The sequence below is a fragment of the Mobula birostris genome, chromosome 9 (genome assembly GCF_030028105.1).
Source record: "Mobula birostris isolate sMobBir1 chromosome 9, sMobBir1.hap1, whole genome shotgun sequence".
In the NCBI taxonomy this organism is placed as follows: domain Eukaryota; kingdom Metazoa; phylum Chordata; class Chondrichthyes; order Myliobatiformes; family Myliobatidae; genus Mobula; species Mobula birostris.
Window position 1 is genome coordinate 7,501,406 of NC_092378.1, and position 24,662 is coordinate 7,526,067.

At 43.4% G+C, this 24,662-nt stretch overlaps 1 protein-coding gene across 2 annotated transcripts in view; it reads left to right on the forward strand.

Moving 5' to 3' along the window:
* cnot2 (CCR4-NOT transcription complex, subunit 2) overlaps positions 1–24,662 on the forward strand; it is a 187,415-nt gene that overhangs the window by 49,317 nt on the left and 113,436 nt on the right. Inside the window, exon 1 of one of the 2 annotated variants that reach the window (XM_072267461.1) lies at positions 5,914–5,932. The exons of the other annotated variant lie outside the window; for it this stretch is intronic. The gene's annotated coding sequence lies outside the window, so the exon portion shown is untranslated. Of the gene's footprint in view, positions 1–5,913; positions 5,933–24,662 lie in introns of those variants that run through there. 2 annotated transcript variants of the gene reach the window in all.

The window sequence follows — 24,662 nt, forward strand, 5'->3', positions numbered from 1 at the left end:
ATAGTCCCTGGGTTCAATGTTGGGGTAGTCGCTTTTTCTTGTTGTATCATCTTTGTCCTTGTATGTGAATGTAAGGCTCGGAGAATCTTAGTTAGGTAGCACGTTTATATCAAGTGGGAGGCCGTGCGGAACCCCATGGAGTCCTTAGGGGCTTTCCAAAGATGATTTCAGCTGGTGACAATCCTGTCTTTTCTTGGGGGGTGGCAATACCTTTAACCAATTAAACCCCGTTTCCTCCGTAAGTTTTGTCAATTTGGTTTTTAACGTACCATTTGCCCTTTTCACTATACCTGCAGCCTGGGGCTGGTAAGGGCAATGGAATTGTTGTTTGATGGATAAGGCATTGCAGGTTTCTTCATTTATTTTGGCTACAAAGTGGGGACTGTTATCTGAACTCAATTATTTCTGGTAGCCCGTACCGGGGGATTACTTCTTGCAACTGTATTTTAGCTACTGTCAGGGCTGTATTAATCGTGGCAGGGATTGCCTTGATCCATTTACTAAATACATCCATGATCACTAAACAATATTTGTAACAATGCACTCTAGGTAGTTCAATAAAATCCTCACGGGCTATGGCGAGGAGTTGATTTTGCAGCATGCATTCGTGTTCAGAATCGTTTGTAACCTGGGGTGGCGATGTTAGGAAAATGGCCATGTTTAAAGTTGAGCAGTGACAAAATGTCAGCAGAGGGTTGCTCAGTAAGGCTGTCTCAAAGCGATTTTGTTGTGTCTGAATGAGGTGCTGTGTCTGTCGGGAGGTAAGAGCTCCACCACCAAGTGGGAAGAGAGCACATTTACAGGCTGACGTAGGGTAATATTAGAAGCTACAGTTACCAGGGGATATACTGCTTTCCCTGAAACTCCACCCATAGAGGTTGCGTCCATTGGTATGTTTGTTTAGACCCCTCAAACCCCGAGAGGGTAATGGTGGCCCCAGAAAGCTGGAATCAATGTTCCGACACTATCTCATGGTCAAGGGTAGAAGTGGTTACCCTTGTATCAATCATGAATGGAAGTTGAATTCCAGCTACCTGAAGGATTCCTGTTGCGGGTCGCTACTTACAATGGGCAACATTTTCGAGGGTCAGTTGGCAAAAGGATTGTTCATGGAGAATGGGGTGACTGTCCGGTTTGAAACTGGGTGTCTCTGCTGTCCCCAGGGGCACCTTACCTTCCAGTGTCCTGGTCTGCCACAGTTAAAACACACTCCAGGCTGAGCTCCCCCAGGCCTGGGTGCTCGCTGGGGTGGCCCATTTCTTTGCTCAGGGGCATAAGGTCATTGGGGTTCACCCCTTATTGCCATCACCTGGCCGGGTCCTGGGGCGTTTGGGTCATCATGCAGGGGGGAAGGCCAATCAGGGAATTGATCCCAGTCCCGGTTTCCCGGTTCCAGTGTATGGTTATGATGCCGGCCATTATCTGTTCCCCGTTGGTGTCCCTCACCTGTTGGACATACTCATGCTTGTCTATAACTCCCTCAGACTGCACTGGGATCCCAGTAGTAAACTACGGCTTGCCGCATCCGATTATGGTCATTATCTGGCTAGTCCGTATTGTTGGTCTTAATCATCATGGCTAACTTAAAAGGGAGACACTGGAGCAGCAGCGCGTTAAATTGAGGGGAAGTATTCCTGTTATTGAAGATCTGGTCCCCTGTGCGAGTCTCGTAGCATGATACAAAGCGCTCCCAGTAATCTGACCCTGATTCCCCGGGTTTCGGCTTACATTCTAATACTTTAGTGATGTTAAAGGGCTGTTGGAGTGCTTTTTCCAAACCCTAGATTATCTGATTGGTATGCTGTTCCTCGTTTAGCACCCCTTCCCTCAACTGTTGGTAAATCAGGTATCCCAGTTGTGCCTTCCATTTCGGTTCCTTGTCTGCAGATAATATCATGCAACAAAGTCCGAAAAGATCCTGGGGGGTAGCGTTATACCTCTGAATTGTGCTCTGCACATATAGTGCGAAAAGCGCTGGTTTCTCTTTTCTGTCAGGGGCTTGATTCATTATCATGATCATCTCTTGTGGCTTCCATTGGGGCATAGACAGGGATAACCACCGTCTGATCTTGCTCCCCCGCCCTGGGATAAGACATCAGTCGGGTAGGTTACTGTCTCTGAGGTTCCGGTGGGGGACTTCTCTCAGGGACTGAGCTTATCCGTTCTTCAGTATCACCTCGCGGGATGGTTGGATGTAGGGGCTCTGTCATCCCCCTCTCCCTTTGTTTCACCTCTCCTCCCACGGTGTCAGAGAACCCCAGAGAACTTTCAGGTTCCCGGGTCTTATTACTATCCAGTCATTATCACGATCACTTTCATCAAACAGGGTCAGTAAGCCAGACGTGCTTCTGGGATCCCATATTTCATTCGCTATTTGTCCCTGCATTTATCGCTTTTGGCCTTTGGTTTTATTCCTTGATCAAGGTTTTGCATTTATTATGTCTGATCTATTTCCAGACCATTTTTACGGCTCGGTCACAGCTTGTCACATCCCAAGTCCCTCCCCATGGCCACACTTCGTCCCCCAATTTCTTGTGTAAAATACTACTTAAAGCATGTAAATCTCTCTCTTTATCATGAAACAGCTCATACTTTTTGCCTAGTGAAGTTCCTGGAGTATTTTTATCACACAACAGATCTTGTCCCATGTTTTTGTCTTTTTACCAAGCACGGTGTCTACTGCTCAATTCTCCTGGTTTCTTTCCCAGACCTTGATTTAACTTTTACCCGATACCTTTGCATGGTATCTTACTGTTCAATTTTCCTACTTCCTTTACCCAACTTTAATTCATAGACGACTTCAAATTTTACCCAACCCGTGCCACCTATCCAATTGTCTCCTTTTTATCCTTTCTTTTTTTTTTTTTACCAGACACGCTGTCTACTGCTCAGTTCTCCTGGTTTTTCTTTATTCGACTTTAACTCTTACCTGATTTTAACTTTTACCCGACACCTGTCAGCTGTCCAATTTTCAAACAATTGTCCTACCTTATACGAGTCTCTCAGCAGATTCGATCTGGGTCCCATCAAGATCCTGTGCTGAGGTTCGGGCGAGGGGCATAGACTCACACCAGTATTGTAGGGAGCGACAAAGACAATTTGCCTTTGCAGGCCCGATCGGTCCCCATAGATAGGATGTTTGAACTGTCGCTTACTCAGCCCACCTCCATGTCACAGTCCCCGTTTTGGTACCCTGCTTGCAAGCGCCAAGTGTGGAAGTCAAATCCCGATAAAGTCACTCAGAAACCGTATAAGTACAAACTCTTTATTTAAAGCCCCTGGGGCTTACTCAGTTAGTTGCTCAAACAGGAACAGTCAGTGACTGTTCCTGCATGGTCCACCAACTAACTCACAATTCCCCTTACAAAATGGATATAGTCATTCAGATACCCCCACACATACCAAGCTGGAGTCAGACTTATCTGTTGCTTGACAGTACTGAGAGACAAATTACAGAATAGGTATAATGGCCTTATACACAGAACAGACTGGAGCAGTCTTATCTCTGCGCATGACTGCACAAGGAGACAAGCATCCTGAAACACTAGCTGGCTAACTTCGAGAAGAAATATCGCTCAGCATTGAATAGCAAAATTAGCACATCTGTTGATCATCAAGGTTTCTGGCAGAATAAAAACAGCCTGCTATGTTTAACTGACCGTGTTAACCCTTTTATATACTTTATCATTGGAGGTTTTTTTTGATTTAGGGGTATTAGTTTCTTACATCTAAAATTTCAATTTAGCTTTGCAGTCTATCAAAGAAGTACTTGTTAATTAAATTTTTTCATTAAATTGTATGAAGTAATTTATCTAAAACATATATCTTATTAACAATGTGCATTTAATGCAAAAAGTAATAAAATTATAGCACATTGAATCCTATAGCATGTAACCAATTTTCTTGCGTATGCAGGCACTGGTTTGCAACATGTGACTTCATTGACTATCTAGTCTAGAGCATTATATTACAGACTGAATTTTATATCAAAACTGTAGCAAGTGCTGTGGTAACGATTAATTCATTTGAGATGCATGAAGCATTTTAATTATATGAACGGATTTGTAGTTTGGCTAACATTATACCTTATTCAAAAATTGTCTCCAATACAGATTTTTTTCACAACTTGAACAAGATAATAAAAGCAGGTTTTTGGAAGTTTGTGACTCTGCTGAACAAAAATTACATTTTTAAAGTTGTAATGCAACAGTTGTTCAAATAGGGAATTGCTTCAGCTTGAGAGAAATTTGTTTCACTTTTATTTGTGGAATACAAATTCTCCCCACATTATGGCATGGTTCCATTTCTGTGAACTGTGCACAACTTGGACAGTTGTAACCTCAGTCAGCTCGATCATGGGCTCTAGCCGTCCCCGTCCCCCACACCCAACATCAAGAATATTTTCAAAAGACGATGCTTCAGAAGAAAGCATTCCATCATTAAGGGTCCCCACCACCCAGTCCGTGAGGCATGGCAGTGTAGTGGATAGCACAACACGTTACATTACTAACAACCCGGGTTCAATTCTGGCACTACCTGTAAGGAGTTTGTACGTTCTCCGCAAGGCTGCGTGGGTTTCCTCTAGCTGCTCCGGTTTCCTCCCACAGTCCAGAGATGTACCGGTTGGTAGGGTAATTTGTCATTGTAATTTGTCCCGTGATTAGGCTAGGATTAAATCGGGATATTGCTGGGTGGCACGCTCAAGGGGCTGGAAGGGCCTACTCTGTACTGTAAATAAATAAATGCCCCTTCCTATTACTACCATAAGAGAGGTGCAGAAGCCTGGAGATACACACTCAATGTTTTAGGGACAGCTTCATCCCCTCTGCCAACAGATTTCTGAGCGGACAAAGAACCGTGACCACTAGCGCACTACAGTATTTTTGCTCTCTTTTTTGCACTACTTGTCTATTTTTCTTTTAATATATATTTCTTATAATTTATACTTTATTTTATGAATTGCACTATACTGTCAGAAAACAATAAATTTCACAACATACATTAGTGATAGTAAACCAAATTCTGATTCTGTGAGTTCACAAATTGCAGCTGTGAACTGAGTTACCACACAGAAATTGCCTGATGTCCCTTAGCAACTGGCAAATCATTCCACTGGTCTCCAAACCGCTTGTTGATATGTATGAAGTGTACATAAGCTGTGTGTTTGTAGGCTGAGGAAGGCTTAAAGAATGTAGCAGAGTACTCTGTTTTACAAAAAAATAATGCTATCTAATATTTTTAATGTATTGGTTGTGGCAGTAATTGGTGATTATCAGCGTTTGTTCTGGACCATCCAGATCTGGTTAATCTGTAGTAATTGGATAAAGTGTGGCTCATGCAAACTTAGCTTCAAAATAAAGTATCATTCACTATTTAAGAGTTAATCCCCTTTAGTGTAATGTTAACATGTACAAAAATACTATATTGTTTGCTTATTATGATTCTGATATCATTTTGAAAGTTTTATTTTGTAAGCAAATGTACATGCAAAATGAAACAAAATGTTCTGTTGTCCTTGGTGTTTTTCAGTGTAACATCAAGGTCAGCCTATTTTGCAAATTTTCAAGCATCTTGGAACAATGTAAATAGACTGACTGCTGGCTCTTCTCAAACAGCCTCTTGATTCTTTAAATCAGGGGTTCCCAATGCCATGGACCAATACCATTAATCAAGGGGTCAATGGACCCCACTTTGGGAACCCCTGCTTTAAATGAACATTTGACTGGTTGGATATCTGATCAAATGGTTTTTAATTAAGTTGTATTTTCCAGTTCACTGTGATAACGTAAGAAGGTAACTTTTTTTTAACTGTCCTCATTGGTGGTTCTAAAGTGCAATATGGTTTCTTCTGTAAGAAATAAATTTTGCTGAAGAAAATGATGGATTATTGAGTTCAGAAAGGAGATCATGGAGGATTAGGAAATGAGATTTGGTAGGTTCTGTAACCTAATTTTCATTAATATATAAGTACAGTTTGAAAATATGTTGTGCTTTTAATATAAAGATCTCAGGGCATAGAAAACAAAAAAAACCTATATAGTTAAATAAGGCCCTGTAATAATTTTGATGGTGGCATTGCATAAGAACTTAGAATGAAAGTTTGTGTAATACCTCTGACTCAGTGAGATTGTGGACAAAGACAAAGAAGGTACATTTAAAACCAGAGTCCAAAAAGCAGAACTTGTTTTGTTGCATGTGATATGGAAGGAATTGCAGGGACAAAGTGGCCTTTGTGCTGGAGATGGTGGAAACTCAGCTTTAGCTAAAATAGCATTGAAAGAGTAAATGTGGCGATGAATCCTGAGGGTGACTGAGATGTACTCAAAGCAGGGAGACTGAAGACATTTGCTACATTCTTTCTAATGTTCAATTAGAATAAGTTCCCATATAGTTATTGCCAGATATACAGTATGTGATGCGAGTAGAGCTATTATATAAAAATAAAATAAGATGCTATTGATTTGTTCTTGATTAGTAGAGGGGTTAATGTTTACTGGGAGAAAGCAGAAAAATGGGGTTGAGAAAAAAATCAGTCAAGATTGAATGGCAGAATGAACTCAGTGGCCAATTGGCCTCATTTATAATGAAAATCTGCTCCAATACCTTATAACCATATACCATAGAACCATATAACAATTACAGCTTATGGTCTTATAGAATCAAGAGTGTGGGAGCAATGGGATGCAACACTGGAATTTTTGGGTCATTATAGAGGGTGGAAAAGGCTGAGAAGTTGAACTTGAAATTGGAAGGAAGGTGAATATTTATTCAAGGGGGAAATGAGCATGACATGAAAGACATAGAATTATGAGTACAGTGGGAAATTACTTGAACAAAAACAATTACCTACACACAAGGTAATCAAAGCCAATAATGCAATAGTGTACATTTAGAGAAGCCAGATCTTCAGTTTAACTATCTTGAATTCTTTTGAGAAGAAACTTAACCAGTGGTTGTATTGAAATATTTCACTTAGATTGGTAGAATATGTCATATGTCTTGTACCTGTATTTGGTTTGTTCGCTTCAGTGTTATGCTTGCAGTAACATTGCCTGAGGCTGGGTGCCAAATTTTAAATGACAATAAGAACTTCTTGACTTGTCAGCGGATGTAAGTTAATGCCTGTTTGATGAGGAAATGCCAGGCATAAATTTGTGCAGTCTGTCAAAAGCCAACATTTTAAATGTGATTGTGTTGAGTAGCCTCAGTTATGCTTTACTGACCACTTGCATTTTGACCCAGATTTTGAAGCAATGTGAAACAAAACTTGGTGTACAGATGTTACTATGGAATTTTTTTTATATGCAGTTAAGTTATATGATGAACCAGATAAAGTGGAGGATCAATGTTTAAAGGGAAACAGTATAGTCTGTTCATAATCCTAGGATGTATTTCATTTTGTAATGAATACAGTACAATAAGATAACCTGAATGAATTTGCTTTGTTGATTTTATTTCTAAAGGAGTTGGTCTGGTTTTAGAATTTTAATGTCCACTTCATCAACAAGGAAGTTGGTATCCTTTCAATCCATAATGGTTTGGTGAAAGCAGGACAAAATTTTTTTACCAGCTGTTTTTGTGAGCTTTTTTTTGTTGCCATGAAGTAAGTATAGTTCACAAATTTATTTGTGAATGAGATGTGGCTAACTTTTTCTTGGCTGTGATTTCTTTCTTAAAATTTAAATCAACAATTTCACATTTTATATCTTCATGATAACAGAATTTCATTGTCATAAAATGGAATGCAAATCTTTCTGACGATGACAGCAAAGTAAAATTACATTGTACATAGTTGTAGATGCTGAGCTTCCTTGTGGCGATTAACCAGCTTTAGTTCTATTTAGCGCTAGAGATTCTGCAGTTGCTGGAAATCTAGAGTAACCCTAAGGACCTCGGTGCAGAATGTAAACTCTTTATTCCTTTCCACAGATGCTGGCTGACCTGTTGGGTTCCTCCAGCATTTTGTGGGTGTTACTTTATAATTGTTAGCATTTTTCGATTTAGGACAATGGAACTTCTCCACCCCGCCCCCCCCCCCCCCACCACCACTACCACCACACATCCCCTTTAAACATAAAATGTTGCGACTGCAGTATTTTGTAAAAAAAAATATGAAAATGTGTTAACTGTGTTGAGTATTTCCATCAGAATTATCTTTGTGTCATGACTATTTTGAAATGACTTCAGCTACCTTAATACTTTTTGGTGGAGGTAGCTACTTAAAAGAGTCTTGCAGCTCTGTCTTCAAGTTCAATCAATGCATTCTTGTTTGTTTGAATGCCAAGCTGCAGTACAAATCATAAATGCATCTGGCAAACAGCTGTGTCATTATCGATTACTTCCTTGTATGGTTCAAAGGTGACCAAGTATTGCCGAGCTATATTTTATGTTGATCCTACATCGCGGTAGAATGCAAGGAAAGTTGGTTAATTAGTGCCTAATTGGTGAGAAGTTAATTCTTCTGTTACTTGCTGAAGATTGGACAATGAATCCACTGCAACAAAGACAGAAAAGGCTGGAAATATTCTGCAGGTCAAGCAACATCTGTGGTAAAAGAAACAGTCAAAATAGTGTCAGAATTGGAAAGGGGGCTTGTACAGTAAATCTGCAAGGAGGGTGAAGTAGGGGGAATGTCTCTGATACCGTAAAGCCAGGGCTATGAGGGGAATAAGTTGTCAACAAGGTTACCTGGTCCATGAGTTAAAAAGAGCCATTAATGAGTGAGAACTTGTGGATGTTGCGAAATGCAGACCTTGGGAGAAACCCAGCATGCCCTCATTATCTGGAAAGAGAAAAATAGGAAGGGGCAAAAGAAACAAGTTTGTACTAATATTACAGGTGAGTAATGATATAAACAAGAAATCAAATTACCAAAAGTTGTAAAATTCAATATTTAGTCCAGAAAGCTGCAGTGTGTCCAGACAGAAAATGAGGTGCTGTCCTCAAGCTTGAGTTGGTCTGTACTATGACATTACAGAAGGCCATGGTCTCAAAGGTCACAGTGTGATTAGGAAGATGGATTAAAGTGGCAGAAAATGTGTCACACTTCCAGACAATACACAGGTGATTTTCAAAGCCATCACGGAATCTGTGTTTGGTTCCTCCAGTGTAGCGAGCTGACATTGTGAACTTTGAATGCAGTACAGTAGAATGGACAAAGTGCATGGATGCTTCACCTGGGAATGCTGTTCGGAAGGGGTAGGGTAAAAGGAGGAGTGTTACATCAGCTGCAATTGTGAGGGAAAGTCCTGTAAGAAGTGAGGTGGTTGGTGGGAGCTGAAGTGTGGACCAAGGTGTCACAAAAGGGAAGGACTCCCTATAAATGATTGTTGATCTGTGGGCATGATCTCACCAGAGACATTGATGTCCACATTCGGTGAACAAGTAGCAATATGTGGGTCTTCTGGGGAAGATTTTGTTCGAAAATCTGTAATTGAAAGTACAGTTCAATCGTAATTTAGAATCTCTATGGATGGTGTAAATATGGATTGATTTCTGTAATATGACTCAGTCCTTTGTGGACAGCAGTTCAAAATATAACCATATAACCATAGAACAATTACAAAAAAAAATGAAGAAGAAAAATGCAGGATTGACTTTGAGTTAATTGCCCATAATTTCTGTCAAGACTATAGAAAAAGAAACTTGGCTGTTAAGTTTGTACATAATGTATTCTAAAAAATTTCCACACTAATTTTTCTTATTGATGATAGTTATTAGGACATTTTTGTACAACAGTAGGTGTATTATTTCAAGAATGATGATTTTACAGCAAGGCAAGTGGGGAGTAATTTGTCTATTGTGATAGACAAATACAAAATGTTAACTGTACATCAGCCAGTGTTCATGAGCTTGCTTGACTTTTTTAGTTGGTAGTGATGTGTTTTTAAATAAGGTTTGATGCCTCACGAGATGGTGTAATATTTTCATTTTATATTTTTACAAACGCATTAGTAATGGTTCCTCGATATTATGTTGATAACATCATTTGACATTTTGTTTATGGTGAAAATTTCAAGCTGTTAGTTTCTAGGAGTTCCTTTTTCTCCCTCATTCTGCTGAGATTTTTTAGTCATAAAAAATATCTTGAGGTTGATTGCATGAATATAAAATAAACTCAAGTGTTTCATTCCAGTGGAAAGTATCTATTTAAATGCAGCTTCACATTAAATTACTTTTTTAGAATCAGAATCAGGTTTAAAATCACCAGCATATGTTGTGAAAATTGTTATGTGGCGGCAGTACATTTCAATACATAAAGTTACCAATTTAAAATGCTGTAAAATCTGATTATAAATTGGCAACTCCAAATTAATGTGATAGTCTAAAAATCAGCATACTATTTTTTCCAGTCATGGAGTAGAGCGCAGAAATGGCTCGTTCAGCTCAATTTGTCCATGTTGACCAAGGTGCCTTTATGGATCCCATTTGCCTCTGCTAGCCCTCATATCCCTTTAAACCACCAGTTTCCAATCTTTTTTTATGCCATGGAGCCTGACCATTAACTGAGGGGTCTGTGACCCCAGGTTGGGAACCCCTGGTCTGAACCAATTCCTATCCATGAGCCAGTTCTAATGTGTTTTAAATGTCATAATTTCACCTGCCTCCACTTCTTCTGGGCAGCTGTTCCATATTCTAACTACCCCATCTGTGGAAAACCTTGCCGCTCGGGTCCCCTTTAAATCTTACCCTTTCCCTTTCTCTTTTAGCCTACATCCTCTAGCTTAGATTCTCCTATGCTGGAATAAAAACTGTGACCATTTGTCCTCATGATTTTATAAACCTCTAAAAGATCACTTGTCAGCCATTTTTGCTGCAGGGAAAACCGTCTCCTAATAACTGATAGTCTTCTGTTCCAGCTACATCCTTCTGAATCTTTTCTGCATTCTTTGTCAACTTGTAATTGCAATGGTGCATTTCTCTAATTTGACGTTCCTTACTTCTGCTGTAAGGAACAAGTTGATTTATCTATATTATTCATAATCGTTACATATTTTGCTTGCATTTTATTAGTTACAGCAGTGGTCCCCAACCATCGGGCCGCAAAGCATGCGCTACCGGGCCGCGAGGAAACAATATGATTTGGCGATAGGAGTGAGCTGCACCTTTCCTCATTCCTTGTCATGCCCACTGTTGAGCTTTGACACACGTGAGGTCATTACCCGCGCGTCATCCATGTCAGCGCGGGAAGAAGATCAACTCCTCGAGCTTGCAAATGACGGCGGGCTGAAAAGTATGTTTGACATAACACCTCTGCCGGCATTCTGGGTCAAAGTCAAGGCTAAATATCCTGAGATAGCCAGGAAAACACTGAAAACATTGCTTCCATTTCCAGCATATCTCTGCAATGAATGCAACGAAAACCAAATTGCGGAATAGACTGGACATAAGGAACCCCCTTCGACTATCGCTGTCTCCCTTCACCCTTCGATAGGACTGTCTTGTTGCAGGGAAACAAGCCCAGGGCTCCCACTGATTCAGCAATATTGGTGCGTTGCAATGATTTTATATGTTCATACGGGGAAAATATGTGCTGTGTGTTTAATATCTAAACGTTACTTAAAATGTTATGATGCTGTTGACTTACTTATATAACCATATAACAATTACAGCACGGAAACAGGCCATCTCTGCCCTTCTAGTCCGTGCCGAACACTACTCTCACCTAGTCCCACCGTCCCGCACTCAGCCCATAACCCTCCATTCCTTTCCTGTCCATATACCTATCCAATTTTTCTTTAAATGATAATATCTAACTTGCCTCTACCACTTCTACTGGAAGTTCATACAACACTTACTTCAAGCTCCCCTATCCTCCCCTGATAATTGACTTATCACTATTTTCATGCGAGGAAAATATACGCTGTGTGTTTAATATTAAATTCGTTAGAGAAACCCTTTTAGAAATGAAATTGAGTGTATTAGCCACTTATCACATATATTCCGGTCGTGATTAACATCCCCCACCCAACAGAATCGCCAAAAATGATTTGTAGAAAAAAAAGGGACGTACATGCATGCACAAATCACGCATGCGCACTGGTGCCCGCGCAAGACTTCATGTTCATTGTAGTCTCTCGGAGTAAACAACATATTTGACTGCTACTCTTCTCCGTTGGCAACCCTACCCCCCCCCCCCCCCCCCAGGTCGGCCAGTCCGCAAGAATATTGTCAATATGAAACCGGTCCGCAGTGTAAAAAAGGTTGGGGACCCCTGAGTTACAGGAATGTCACTTAAATGTAATTGTAGTTTGTGAGAAATTGTGGAGTTGTGAGTTTGTTAGCTGTACAAAGAAACAGGCAATTAATGCATGAGAACATCAGAATCAGGTTTAGATTAGATTAGGTTATGAGGACACACAGTCTTTTATTGTCATTTAGTAATGCGTGCATTAAGAAATGATACAATGTTTTTCCAGAATGATAACACAGAAACACATGACAACCCGACTTTAAAAAACTAACAAAAACCACATAATTATAACATATAGTTACAACAGTGCAAAGCAATACTGTAATTTGATAAGAACAGACCATGGCATGAAAGAGACTTTAATATCACCTTATCTCCTTACCTGTTCATCATCTCCCTCTGGTGCTTCTCCCCCCCTTTTTTTTCCGTGGCTTTCTGTTCTGTCCTATCAGACTCCCCCTTCACCAGCCCTGTATCTCTTTCACCAATCAACTTCTCGGTTCCTTACTTCATTTCCCACCCCCTCAATTTTCATGTGTTTCTCTTCTTTCCTCCCCCGCCTTTTAAATCTACTCCTCATCTTTTTTTTCTCCAGTCCAGCTGAAGGGTCTCGGCCTGAAACGTCAGCTGTACTTTTTTTCATAGATGCTGCCTGGCCTGCTGAGTTACTCCAGCATTTTGTGTATGTTGCTTGGATTTCCTCTTGTTTTTGACTTCGCCATATGTCGTGAAATTTGTTGACTTTGCAGCAGCAGTACAATACAATACATAATAATAGAAAAAAAGTGAATTGCATTAAGTGTGTGTATATGTAATTTTTTTCTCACCCCTTATGGGTGGTGTATACTTGTATTTTTCCATCAATCTCAGGTCCTCTACCAGAGGGCTTGGCACAGTATCCTTGCTGATCCTCGCAGTGCACTCTCCTGGACTGAGATCTCAGATGTTGTTCCTGGGATTTGTTGGAGCCACTCTCCCAGTCCAGGTGTCACAGCTCCAAGTGCTGCTGTCACCATCGGGATAACTCTCTCTTTAACCCTCCATGTCAGGGGTCCCCAACCTTTTTTGCACTGCGGACCGGTTTAATATTGACAATGTTCTTGCGGACCGGCTGACTGGGGGTGGCGGGGGGCAGGGGGCGGGGGGGGTGGTGGTGTTGTTAATCACGACCGGAATATAAGTGTTAAGTCAACTATAAGTCACTTATAAGTGGCTAATACACTCAATTTTGTTTCTAAATGGGTTTATCTAATGACTTTAATATTAAACACACAGTGCATATTTCCTCGCATGAATATAGTGATAAGTTAATTATAACAGTGGTCCCCAACCTCCGGGCCGTGGACCGATATATTGCCGTGAAGAATGCAGCGGTACAGCGGTGGCCGGAATGCACCCAGCACATCTTTAAGAAAAAAGCCAAAATAAACAAGCTAATTGATTAGGTGCCGCCCAGCACGCAAATGTCGTCCCAGACCAGAGGCGACGCAATCAGCAATCGCCTCTGATCTGGGCCGACATTTACATGCTGGGCGGCACCTAATTAATTAGCTCGTTTATTTTGGCTTTTTTCTTAAGGTTGCGCTAGGTGCATTCTGGCTACCGCTGTACCGCTGCATTCTTCGCGGCAATATATTGGTCCACGGCCCGGAGGTTGGGGACCACTGAATTATAAGTCACTTACAAATCAATAACATCATAACATTTTAAGTAACGTTTGGATATTAAACACACAGCGCATATTTTCCTCATATGAACATAAAAAATCATTGCAACACACCGATATCGCTGAATCAGTGGGAACCCTGGGCTTGTTTTCCTGCAACAAGACGGTCCCAGTGAGGGGTGAAGGGAGACAGCGATACTCGAAGGAGGTTCCTTATGTCCAGTCTATTCCGCAATTTAGTTTTTGTTGAATTCACTGCAGAAAACTCCGCTTCGCAGCAATATGAAGTTGGAAATGGAAGCAATGTTTTCAGTGCTTTCGTGGCTATCTCAGGATATTCAGCCTTGACTTTGATCCAGAATGCCGGCAGAGATGTTATATCCTGGCGAAGGGTCTCGGCCTGAAACGTTGACTGTACCTCTTCCTAGAGATGCTGCCTGGCCTGCTGCGTTCACCAGCAACTTTGATGTGTTTTGCTTGAATTTCCAGCATCTGCGGAATTCCTGTTGTTTATGTTATGTCAAACATACTTTTCAGCCCACCGTCATTTGCAAGCTCGAGGAGTTGATCTTTTTCACGCGCTGACATGGATGATTCACCAGGGACATTCGCAAATGGGTCACGGACCCATTCCTTTGCACGTCTTGGGTTACTGATGACCTCGCGTGCGTTCACGTTCAACAGGGAGTGAGGAAAGATGCAGCTGACTCGTATCGTTTCATATCGCCAAAACATATCATTTCCTCACAGCCCGGTAGCACATGCTTTGCGGCCCGGTGGTTGGGGACCACTACTCCACATCATTTCTATCTGTTCTTTCAAGCCCCAATATTTCTCCAACTTCTTATATTCTTTCATCCTGATGTTACTGTCTTTCGGGATTGCTTCAACTATTTCTGTTGCTTTCTTCTGTTCCTTGTCCAGTATCACTATGTCTGGTTGGTTGGCCAGTGTCTTATCAGTCTGTATTTGGAAGTATTCCTGCAACTTGGCTGTGCTGTTCAGTGTATGCTGTTTGTTCCTGCATCTTGCACCCTGCTGCTATGTGCTGGATGGTTTCAGTGGATTCCTTGCCCAGTCTGCATCTTGGACCTTGTCTGGTGTGATAGACCCCAGCTTCTGAGATGGTAAAGGGCTGGTTTATTCTGCTGAGATGCAAAAATTAGACATCAAGCTAAGCTCTGCTGGCTTTTGCACAATAGGATGTGATAATTTAATTATATTCTGTCTCCAAAAATGTGGAACTACGGTTGAAAAATGAGGAATTACCTCATTTTGCACATTTTCTGAGTTTGATGGCCTTTGGCCTCTTAAGGTAACCAAGGGATCTTTGTCTCAAAATACCAGTGTTGCTGGGCACGTGACTATGGGGGTAGCTAAAAAAAAGTGTTTCGTGCGTATGTGATAAAAAAGGGTATAAAAAAACTCTATCTGTGTACTTGGGGAGAGAGACCTCTGATACGGGCCCCCTGTGTGTGCCTAAGAAGTGCTCTCTCTCTCCAGTAGCGAGCTACTAATAAAAAGCTGTTGCTTTATCCTCCGTAGTACTGTGTGTTCTTGCATCGGGTAATGGGTAATAATTAGAAGTAAGGCTTAACAATTTGGCGAGCCAGCCGGGAGTCCAAGACGAGGCATCCCCATGATACGGTGTCAGTGATCGGCTCGGTGGCAATGGCCTGAGATGGATGGGCCCACAAGGTGAGCTTTACCTTGATCTCTCTCATTAATTGTCCACCTTGACGACCGCTTCGTCTGGCACATAATCCTCTGATGGACTCCTGAAGAACGATTAAGATTACGCGAGTACTACGGTAATAGAAGTGGGCTTGAGGATTCGCCATGGTACAAGAAGAGTGGGTTTGAGGATTCACCCTGGATAATAGTTAAATGATTCACTGGGATAATAAAGGACTCACCGGAGTGAGCTTACAATAATTTGCCTGTCTCGGACACCCTGCCTTAGACCGGTTGTTAAGGGGGGGAAATCCCCCACACGAAGGTCAGGACCCTGAAGTGGGTGCAGAGAGACACGGCACAAAATTAACGGATTAAAGAAAAATGGGTCACCCCCTTGTTCAGAATTTGTAAGGAGAATCCCAGGGACGAAAATGATTTCTGTAAATTATCTGCCTCATTAAATAAGAAACTGGGAAATGGAATGTGGCCATTAGGAGGGACCTGGGATGTGGAAAAATGCATTCAAGCAGAGGAGGCAAGGTGGAAACGAAATTTAGGGGAAAAATGGAAAATTTTAATGTCAACATGGAGAAAAACGGCCGAGCAATTAACCAATAAGTCTAGACAAAGTAGTTGGGAACACAATACACGTAGAAGAGGGATTAGTGTATGTGACCAGGAAGGCAAACCCAAGCCATGGGAAGTGTTGAAGTATCAGTGTGAGGAGCATGATGAAGGACAGAAAAGGAGGGAGAAAACGGGAAAAGGAATTGGACGGGGATCTGAGGGTGCTAATTACCGGGGTAAAACGGGAGGTACCTCCGGGCATGTCTGGATTACCCATGTTGTTTCAAAATGAGATTGATGATACAGATGAAACTGAGGAGGATTGGCTAGTGCGCCCCATGGCCTCAGTTTACTGTCCACTTCCTCAGCCACAAGCGTCCCAACTACCACCCCTTTATTCATCTCGGAGATCTAATGGACAGGAGCAGGGACAGGGGCCGGAGCAGTTTAGTGACCCAGTAGCAGCCAGAACTAGAAGTCAAACTAAGCAGCAGTCAAAGGAAAAACCCTCCCGGCAACCAGTACCTAAAACCCATGCCCGAAAAAGAAACTGCCCAGTAGGGGACGGCCCCTTGATAGACCCAGATGAGGAATATGATGATGATGACCCCTTTGGACCTGCGGTCCCGAATGCAAGCACTCCACGTTTGCTCCCGACCCGAATTGTCTCCAATCCCCATGGAAACGCTGAGGCTCCTACTCTGCAGGTTTATACCCCTTGGAAACCACATGAAATGTGCATGATTATGGGCAAGGCACCTAATTGTAAAACCGAATCCTGACGATATTATAGACTATATTATAGGTACCATTCAAATGTGTCAGGCTACTCCCCAAGATCTTTGCAGTCTATGTTGTATGACTGTCACTCAAGATGAAAGGACCAAATGGTACGAGGAGCTGGGCAATCACAAGAATTGGCAGGCATTTTCAGCAGCAACCCATGACCCCCAGCAACAGGTAGACAAGATTAAATGAGCTCTTAAAACAACCCTCCAGCAGCCCATTGACATGACTAAAGTCTTAGAATGTGGACCAAAGGATAAAGAAGACAGTAATGACTTTTGGGACTGTTTCTGTTCCACCTATGCGACTTATGCTGGGGATATAGCCTATAATGCTGGTAATCCTTCACCCCAGTTTAGTGCTATTCTCTTGCAATGTGTCCCTAAGAATATCGTTACTGCGATAAGGACCAACAATATGAACTGGTCGGATAACTGGCAACCCCAAGTGAAGCAAGCGCACATTTATTTTACTGGAACCCGATCAAAGAATCAAAATCTACAAAGGTGAAGTATGAGATGGTCCAGTGCACTGTCTACCCCAATGGACCCAGAGCACCATTATGTGGGCCGCCTTATGCTCCAAATTCTTGGCCCCGTGGTGGTTGAAGATCTCCGTTCCTTCGTCCTTCCGACCCGGCCCTGCCCAGTGTCCGGTTGACGGGATGCTTTTGCTATGGTGCCACGGACCACTGAAAAAGGGATTGCTCCTACCGCTTAAAGAACCCACCAGGAAGGCCAGAACATACAGGTAGGCGACATCCTTCTACCATGGATAACCCATTTTCAGCCTGACTAGATGAGCCACTGATGCCCACCCACAAGTTTCCCACATTTACCAACAACCCAGAAGATGAGCCTGTATTTAATTTGTTAGTACAAGGTACTAATATCCCCTTTATAATGGATACTGGAGCAACTACTTCGATCCTTGAATCTTCATGTATTACTCAACATAGTTTTAGAATGTCAGGTGCCTTGGTCACTCTGAGCAGTCTGATGGGACAACAAAGATTTTACCCACTGACAGCACCTTTACAGGTGCAATTTGGAGATCAGTGCACTGAAATTCAGTTTGCACAAACTACAGATCTTGGAGTAAATCTAGCAGGAAGAGATCTATTATGCTCCCTTGTCCTCAGTATCCAGTGCCTTGATGGTGGCATCACTGTTACCGGCTTGGGAACTGGCAGAATCCTCTGGACCCACCATCCTCCCCAATGGTGGTCCATAGACCTTCAGTCCGGAGATTTTGACCCACCCCTCAAGGTGTCCAATCCAAATGTGACGTGTGACACTGGCGTATGACCCCTCGGGGGTCTCAAAGGAATTGGAAACCCTGTATTTCAGTTAGTCCTGACGAAGGATCTTGGTCCAAAACGTCGACTGTACCTCTTCCTAGAGATGCTGCCTGGCCTGCTGCATTCACCAGCAACTTTTATGTGTGTTGCTGGAAACCATATATGCTCCCTTTGTGGTCAGAGTCATGGTTGTGGGGGAGGTGCAGGGCAAGGAAGGGACAGCATTACTTATCCAAGTGCCTGCTGAAATTTGGAATCAGTCAGGCCATGTTACCTTGTCAGTGGCGGCTGGACACAAGCCAAAGGAACTGGGCTTCCTAGCCCATCGACTGCGGCAGCAGGCAAACCCGCACGTCTTAGGAGTACCCCAGATGCTAACAGATGGTACTCTTACCTATTACCCTACCCCCTTTTCAGTGTAGGGACTAATCCACCACCATCAGCCACACCGTTCTCCTTCAGATGAACTGGCCCCTGATTTATGGGCTGCATCAAAGGACGAGGTGGGATTGACTTCAGTGGCCCCGGTGCATATTATGGTAAAACAAGGCGCACAATTACCCTCCATTCTGCAATATCCCCTTCGGAAGGAAGACGTTGCTAGTATTACTTCCCTAATGGACGGCTTTTGTAAACTGGGAATTTTAGTCCCCTGCCAGTCACCTTGTAATACTCCCATTTTGCCTGTCAATGAACAGGATACCAATAGGCTCCTTAATGCCCTCCATTCCTGGGGATATGTGGTTCCCTGCCACAAGGTGAAACGTGGCCAACGCCAAGTAAAATTCCTTCATAGTTCCTGGTAATTCTGGGTCCCAGCGTTTGCAGTCACTCAAATAGATCCAGCGCTCTTGTCCTTCCACCTTGACCGCTGAAGGGGTCTGCAGGAGGACCTGGTGCAGTCCCTTCCACTGAGGTCCCAACTTTGGTCTTCCCCAGTCTCGGATCAGCACCCAGTCACCAGGTTCGGGGTTAGGCCAGTCGCTGTCGTTTGCTCCCTCCTTATAGGCTTCAACAACCTGAGTATGGAGGAACTTCAAAGGGAGAGTTAATTGCATACAATAGCCCTGTAATTCTTGTCCCATTACTTGTAAGTCCACTACGGGAGGGGGAGGTCTGTCACTGTCCCAGGGAGTCCTGCCAGGTCGTCCATAAACTATCTCTGCAGCGGTTAGTCCTGTCCCAATCTGGGGAGTGATCCGCATATGATACAATGCCAGTGGCAGCACTTTCAACCAGTTCTGTCTGGTCTCTAGGGTTAGTTGAGTCAATTTGTCCTTTAGTATCCCATTAGCCCTTTCCACCAGTCCTGCCGCTACAGGGTGGTGGGAGCAATGGAACTGCTGGTCTATCTTTAGTAATTCACAGAGTTCCTTATTGATCTTTCCATTGAAGTGCAGCCCATTGTCTGAAGACAAGCGACGGGGATTCCAAATCATGGTATGATGTCCTTTACTAGTATCTTAACCACCGTACTTGCTTTGTTATTGGTGGTTGGAAAAGCCTCTATCCACCTGCTAAACACATCTACTATCACCAAGCAATATTTGTAACAGCGTACTCGAGGCAGCTCAATAAAGTCCATTTGTAACACTTCAAAAGGCCCTCCCGGAAGTGGAGTCCAGCCTCTTTCGCGTTTGATAGAGTTTCCAGGGTTTACCTTCTGGCAGGTTAGGCATCACCTGGCTCTATCCTTTGCTGCCTCCTGCGTGTTAGGGGTCCACTAGGTTGTTAGCAATATCGCACACATTCCCTCCTTGCCCAGATGTGTACCAGTGTGCAGTTTATTGACAAGAAGGGGTAACCATGCATCTGGGGCACATATTTGTCCCGCTGGTGTCTGCCAGAGACGCGTTACAGAGTCTTGAACGCATATGTGGTCGCGCAACAGGTCAATTTCAGCCTCAGGGGCGTCCCCCGGGACTGCAAAACGGTAGATATGTCAGGACCATTAGGGGGCCTGCGTGATTAGCAATGCATGCTGCTCTGTGCTCACTTCCTGGGACCAAGTAGGGACGCCTCTTCTGCTGCCGCGTTGGCGCGGGAGTTACCCTGGGTCACTGAGGAGGCGTCCGTTAAATGGGCAGCGCATTTGATAATTGCCAATTTGGAGGGCAACAGTATGGCTTTAAGTAAGTTGGAGATATAATCAGAATTGGCAATAGGTTTGCCTGTCGAGCTCTGGAATCCGCGCTGCGCCCAGAGGGACCTGAAGTCATGGGCAACGCCAAAGGCATAGCGGGAGTGCATATATATATTTGCGCTGATTCTGGAGGCTAAAATGCAAGCCCTAGTAAGGGCAAACAATTCCGCCTTCTGGGCCGAAACGGGAGGTTTAAGGGCCGCTGCTTCTAAGGTCTGGGAGGGGGATGTCACAGCGTAGCCAGCCACATTGAAGAGGATCCGTCCACGAAAAGAGTAAGGTCAGGGTTGGGTAGTGCATGGTCAGAAAGGTCAGGTCAGGGGGAGGTAAGAAAGTAGTTAAATTCTATGCAAGAGTGAGGGGGGTTGGTTAAGGGTGTTGGTGGCTCCTGTCAAAAGGATGCTGGATTGATAGCAGAGCAATATTCAAAAGTAAGGAGAGGGTTCTGAAGGAGGGCCATCTTGTATCGATTAAGGCGGGCCTGGGTAAGATGTTGGGTACTGTGTGTAGTGAGCAGTGCTGTAATCATGTGGGAGGTATAAACTGTTACTGGCTGCTGAAGGGTGATATTAGCAGCTGCCGTGACCATGCTGTAGACGGCGGGTAATGCTTTAGTACACGGGGGAAAGCCCTGGGCCACTGGGTCCAAAGGCTACGGAATAGTAGGCAACCGGACGGCGTTGGTCTCTGTGAGTTTGTGCCAAAATCGCGGTTACACAGTTCTAAGTGGGACTTGTTGGGTTAACGGAGGCCAGTCATTCCGGGAATCATGATCAGAATTAGAGTTCGGGTCTGGATCATCAGGGTCCTGGCGGCCGGGGCGTTGGGACTGGAATCTGGGAGTGCTGTGTGGTCCGCGAGCGAGTTCGGGTAGCAACATAGTCCGAAAATTGTGGGGTACCTGATCCGCCATTAGTAATAGTCCCGGGAAATATGGAGGATGCCGGGACGGGGCCGTCACGGGGGTTGATGTGGGGGTAGGAGAATAAGGGGGTGGTTTCCAGACCTGACCTGAAGGATTTGGTAAACCGGGTGGGGGAGGGAGTGGGATTCCTGCAGGGGCTGAAGGAACTATTACATCCTCATTGTTGGTTTCTTTGCCGGTGTCAAATAAAATCTGCAGTCCTGACATATTCAAAGGTGCACCTTTCCCAGTTGATTTAATAGTCATAGTCATAGTCATACTTTATTGATCCCAGGGGAAATTGGTTTTCGTTACAGTTGCACCATAAATAATAAATAGTAATAGAACCATAAATAGTTAAATAGTAATATGTAAATTATGCCAGTAAATTATGAAATAAATCCAGGACTAGCCTATTGGCTCAGGGTGTCTGACCCTCCAAGGGAGGAGTTGTAAAGTTTGATGGCCACAGGCAGGAATGACTTCCTATGATGCTCTGTGCTGCATCTCGGTGGTATGAGTCTCTGGCTGAATGTACTCCTGTGCCCACCCAGTACATTACCGACGTTAAACTTACTGGCCTATAATTTCCTGGATCAATTTTCGATCCTTTTTTAAACAACGGAACAACATGAGCCACTCTCCAATCCTGTGGCACCTCACCTGTAGACAGCGACATTTTAAATATTTCAGCCAGGGCCCCTGCAATTTCAACACTAGTCTCCTTCAAGGTCCGAGGGAACACCCTGGTCCTAGGGTTGAGGTTCTTAACTGGAAGAAGGCCAAATTTGAAGAAATGAGAAAGGATCTAAAAAGCGTGGATTGGGACAGGTTGTTCTCTGGCATGGATGAGATCGGTAGGTGGGAAGCCTTCAAAGCAGAAATTTTGAGAGTGCAGAATTTGTATGTTCCTGTCAGGATTAAAGGCAAGGTGAATAGGAATAAGGAACCTTGGTTCTCAAGGGATATTGCAACTCTGATAAAGAAGAAGAGGGAGTTGTATGACGTGTATAGGAAGCAGGGAGTAAATAAGGTGCTTGAGGAGTATAAGAAGTGCAAGAAAATACTTAAGAAAGAAATCAGGAGGGCTAAAAGAAGACATGAGGTTGCCTTGGCAGTCAAAGTGAAGGATAATCCAAAGAGCTCTTACGGGTATATTAAGAGCAAAAGGATTGTAAGGGATAAAATTGGTCCTCTTGAAGATCAGAGTGGTCGGCTATCTGCAGAACCAAAGGAAGTGGGGGAAATCTTAAATAGGTTTTTTGCGTCTGTGTTTACTAAGGAAACTGGCTTGAAGTCTATGGAATTAAAGGGAAACAAGTAGTGAGATCATGGAAACTGTACAGATCGAAAAGGAGGAGGTCCTTGCTGTCTTGAGGAAAATTAAAGTGGATAAATCCCCGGGACCTGACAGGGTGTTCCCTCGGACCTTGAAGGAGACTAGTGTTGAAATTGCAGGGGCCCTGGCTGAAATATTTAAAATGTTGCTGTCTACAGGTGAGGTGCCGTAGGATTGGAGAGTGGCTCATGTTGTTCCGTTGTTTAAAAAAGGATCGAAAAGTAATCTGGGAAATTATAGGCCAGTAAGTTTAACGTCGGTAGTAGGTAAGTTATTGGGGGGAGTACTAAGAGACAGAATCTACAAGCATTTGGATAGACTGGGACTTATTAGGGAGAGTCAACATGGCTTTGTGCATGGTAGGTCATGTTTGACCAATCTATTGGAGTTTTTCGAGGAGGTTACCAGGAAAGTGGATGAAGGGAAGGTGGTGGATATTGTCTACATGGACTTCAGTAAAGGCCTTTGACAAGGTCCCGCATGGGAGGTTAGTTAGGAAAATTCAGTCGCTAGGTATACATGGAGAGGTGTTAAATTGGATTAGACATTGGCTCGATGGAAGAAGCCAGAGAGTGGTGGTAGAGAGTTGCTTCTCTGAGTGGAGGCCTGTGACTAGTGGTGTGCCACAGGGATCAGTGCTGGGTCCATTGTTATTTGTCATCTATATCAATGATCTGGATGATACTGTGGTAAATTGGATCAGCAAGTTTGCTGATGATACAAAGATTGGAGGTGTAGTAGACAGTGAGGAAGGTTTTTAGAGCCTGCAGAGGGACTTGGACCAGCTGGAAAAATGGGCTGAAAAACGGCAGATGGAGTTTAATACTGACAAGTGTGAGGTATTGCACGTTGGAAGGACAAACCAACGTAGAACATACAGGGTTAATGGTAAGGCACTGAGGAGTGCAGTGGAACAGAGGGATCTGGGAATACAGATACAAAATTCCCTAAAAGTGGCATCATAGGTAGATAGGGTTGTAAAGAGAGCTTTTGGTACATTGGCCTTTATTAATCAAAGTATTGAGTATAAGAGCTGGAATGTTACGATGAGGTTGTATAAGGCATTGGTGAGGCCGAATCTGGAGTATTGTGTTCAGTTTTGGTCACCAAATTACAGGAAGGATATAAATGAGGTTGAAAGAGTGCAGAGAAGGTTTACAAGGATGTTGCCGGGACTTGAGAAACTCAGTTACAGAGAAAGGTTGAATAGGTTGGGACTTTATTCCCTGGAGCGTAGAAGAATGAGGGGAGATTTGATAGAGGTATATAAAATTATGATGGGTATAGATAGAGTGAATGCAAGCAGGCTTTTTCCACTGAGGCAGGGGGAGAAAAAAACCAGAGGACATGGGTTTAGGGTGAGGGGGGAAAAGTTTAAAGGGAACATTAGGGGGGGCTTCTTCACACAGAGAGTGGTGGGAGTATGGAATGAGCTGCCAGACGAGGTGGTAAATGCGGGTTCTTTTTTAACATTTAAGAATAAATTGGACAGATACATGGATGAGAGGTGTATGGAGGGATATGGTCCATGTGCAGGTCAGTGGGACTAGGCAGAAAATGGTTCGGCACAGCCAAGAAGGGCCAAAAGGCCTGTTTTTGTGCTGTAGTTTCTATAGTTTCTATTATGTAGTGGATGGGAAACATTGACCAAGATGGCATGCAACTTAGACAGCATCCTCATTTCAGTCACCACTGTGAGAGAGTCCAGTTCCATCCGCACAACATCACTGGCCTTATGGATGAGTTTGTTGATTCTGTTGGTGTCTGCTACCCTCAGCCTGCTGCCCCAGCACACAACAGCAAACATGATAGCACTGGCCACCACAGACTCGTAGAACATCCTCAGCATCGTCTGGCAGATGTTAAAGGACCTCAGACTCCTCAGGAAATAGAGACGGCTCTGACCCTTCTTGTAGACGGCCTCGGTGTTCTTTGACCAGTCCAGTTTATTGTCAATTCGTATCCTTAGATATTTGTAATCCTCCACCATGTCCACACTGACCCCCTGGATAGAAACGGGGTTACCGGTACCTTAGCTCTCCTCAGGTCTACCACCAGCTCCTTAGTCTTTTTCACATTTGTTGTTG